The sequence below is a fragment of the Condylura cristata genome, unplaced genomic scaffold, assembly GCF_000260355.1.
Source record: "Condylura cristata isolate star-nosed mole 26May11 unplaced genomic scaffold, ConCri1.0 scaffold00013, whole genome shotgun sequence".
Taxonomy (NCBI): domain Eukaryota; kingdom Metazoa; phylum Chordata; class Mammalia; order Eulipotyphla; family Talpidae; genus Condylura; species Condylura cristata.
This window is the reverse complement of record NW_004567114.1, coordinates 10,548,663-10,552,132: the sequence shown is the minus strand read 5'-3', so window position 1 is coordinate 10,552,132 and position 3,470 is coordinate 10,548,663.

Sequence of the window (3,470 nt, the reverse complement as noted above, 5' to 3'; positions counted from 1 at the left end):
AACAAGCTGCTTAAAACAACACACAAGTGTTATTTGTCCGTAGTGTCTCTGCGTCAGGAGCCTAAGGGGAGCTGGTTGGGTGTCTGCCAGGGTGCCCCAGGACACACGCAGCCCAGGTTTTGCTCAGGGCTTCCCTGGGGGGAGAAATCTCCTTCCAAACTTTGTTGAGGTTGTTGGACCTGAGGGCTTCCTTCCTTGGTGAATGGGGGTAATTTCTGAACCTTTTTTTCCAGGCTATCAGAATCAAATAGGTTGTATGAGAATTACTTACAGGCTGCCTTTAAGAGAGAGCATGTCCCTCCCTTCTTAAAGGAGAAAGCTTGAGAGTTTCCTCTTGCTAACGAGATGAAGTCCAAGACTGCAGTTTTCAGAAAGTCGTGTGTTTACTTTCCCTGCTCATCTCTTGCCCGCCTCTCCCTAACACCCTGAGAGTCCATCACATCTGATTGCCTGTTCCCTCCTCCCCTAGCCAGAGGCCCTCTCTTGTAGCTTTGCACCTCTATCTGCTTGGATTATCATCCCCACCCCACCCCCACCCCTGCTTCAGCCTTCAGCAGGCCAGATGGAGTGTAACTGTTAAGCCGAGAGTGATCGCCCCAATCTCCATCGTTCCTACTCTGGGATCTAGGCCCCTATTGACAGTATGAATCGTAAGGGTCTACTTACCCATTTTCCACTCGCTAGACCTCCTTAGGCTTCATCTCGTAAGAGGTAGGAACCCAGGTCACTGTCCCTGCATGAAGGCGTTTGCTCATAGAGCAAAGTTTTGAGCAGGAGGGGAGGTTTAACTAGACAGGGTTGGGGGAAACAGGACGTTTTCCTGTCCCCATTCCTCCACTTAGTGAAGAACGGGGCTGTTGTGCCAGCAGGGCCTTGTTCTCTATCGATTGGGGCAGGTGGGTCAAGGAGAGTCCTGGAGCTCTCAGTAGCTTTTTCAGGCGTTAATGATCTTTCTATGCCAATTGGGGAGCAGCCTGCAGGCTAGCCAGGCAGGGAGGCCAGGGTGCCAGGAGGCTGGCAGGCCTCCCAGCTCCCGGTGAATCTTTACTCTCTGGGCTTTTTCTGGTGACACCCGGCGGCCCTGCCTCTGTGGTCCCAGCTGTGCCTGTGCTGCCTTTATAGCCTCGGCCTCAGGCGCAGGTGTGCGCTGTCACGCCTGCCCACGCCGCACTCCAGGTGTCCACCATCAGGCCTGTGTGCCCAGTCCTGCGCTCCAAAGCGCCTCCTGCGTTAGCACAATCGAAGCTGCAGGTGACGGCCACAGAGGCCAGCAGCAAATTGCCAACTTAATGTAAATGTCCTCATTTGCTCACATTCTAATTCCCATAAGGTACAAGTTAGCATCTTCCTGAGAAGCAAAAGGCATCTTTTTTGCCTTATGAAGCCACTTGTTCTCCTAGTGAAGCCTATCAGAGAAGAGCAAGAATACAGTTGCAAAGAGATTAATTGGCTGTGTGGTGGCCAAGAGTGTGTTACCCTGGATCTTGGTTTAAAACCAATTAGACTAGGCGATCCAGAGTTCTTTTAGTTTGAACATGCCCAAGTTAGTCTTAGTGTCATCCTTTGGGTGTTTAGAAATCATAATTGAATAGTTTACATCTAGAAGTCAAAGCACCTATTCACCCCTGTGCCAGGTGGTGCCAGAACATGATCCTCTCAGTTGATTCACACACTGGGTGACAGAGGCGCCACCTACCACTTCCCAGGCTGTGTAAAAGGAGCAGGTGGAGCAAATAACGGCAAATCCTCAAGGAACAAATCCAACAGTGGAAAGGTCCAGAAGAAGACATCTTTAAATTGGGGCAGGAACAGTTTTGCTTCAAAGAAAACCTCAATGCGTCGAGAGTTCTGTCTTGCATCAACATTTTAGTTTTGAAACAGAAACTCCTAGCAGACCTGGATGTGAGGAATGCAAGCTGCTGAAACTGGTGAATGACTTTCATCTTTGACTTACAGGAAGAATGTATTGTTATATTCATTTTCTATTGCTGCTGTAACAAGTTACCTACATACTTAGCAGCTGACAAAAACCACCTGAAACTAAGTTCTGAAATCAAGATGCTGCCAAGACTTTGGGGATTCTAGGAGGGAATATGTATTCTTACCTGACACGGTCAGGAAGCGGAGGTGAGGCCTCGCTCCCAAGTTCCATGTGAATGTTCTCCACCCTGAAGGCCCATGTGTAGTGACTTCAAATCTCCCCCTCACACCTCTGCTTCCATCATGTCTCTCACTGTGGCCCTCTGGAAATTGCTTTGCAACCACCAGATAATCCACAGTGATCTCCCCTTCTCAAGAAACTTCACTTTTAATCACCCCTGCAAAGTCCCTTCTGTTACAATGTTGACAACTTCGGGAGATCACAAACCACAACAATCATGTCATTGCCATTCTAAGAATGGCCTCCATCAACTTTAGGGTCTGGTAAGTTTGGCCATATAATGAATTCTGAGTTGAAATCCATAGTGCAACTCTTCCAAGTTGAGACTTTTTTATTACTAATGCAGTGATTGTGGAACTTGACGTTAGAACCACCTGGAGGACTGAAGGCAGATTTCTAGGCCACGTTCCCATAGCTTCGGGTTCACAGTATTCAGATCTGGGGCAGAGCTCAAAAATTTGCATTTCTAACAAGTTCCCGGTGCTGCTTTTGTCCATAAACAACCCCACTAGTAAGTAACTGAATAGCCAAAGAAATTCTACTTCAGTGGTAGTTAGTTCAACAAGTTCCACCAGCCTTCTGGGAAGCTTGTCAACAAATACCTCTGCAGGTGTGTTGACTGTTTCACAACTGCCCTGACTAGTGTTGCTGGCTGTTTTGCCAAGATGAGTTCCAACTCAAGTGATTGATTACCAGGAGCATATTTGATGACAGATTGACAACAGTAAAGAAACCTCTGCTGTCTAATGCATTATTCAGAATAATCCAGTGGGGAAACAGGACTAACTATATGTCTCTGAAAGAAACTCTGGGGTGAAAAAAACAGAAGCAAAGTAGCTTTAATTGTACCATTATATTCACACATAACATAACTTCAATATTTATTTTGATAGCAAAAATAGATTATCCTAATTTCACTGTATCAAACTTTTCTTGACTGTTAAAGTATATGCTTTTACAAACCAATGAGTTTAGAATTAAGTTCTTCTGGTAATAAATCTTTACATCATTGATCTGATAATAGTACATGAAATTGCCTTCTAAACTAAAATACTAGAAAAGCTATCCTAGTATTTTTAAACAGTAGCATTCCTGGTGTATTGCTTGAATTATAGAGCAACTGTCTAAGAAAATGTGTTTCATATTTTCTCCAAATTTTGGTTTTATGTTAGACTTATTAAATTATATTAACCTGTTAGAGTTTTAAAATAAATTTGCAAACGGGGGGGGGTGGAGGGAGGGAAATGCACGGGACTATGGTGGTGGCACAGGGGTGATTTGGTGATGGGAAACCCGCGGGGATTACAAT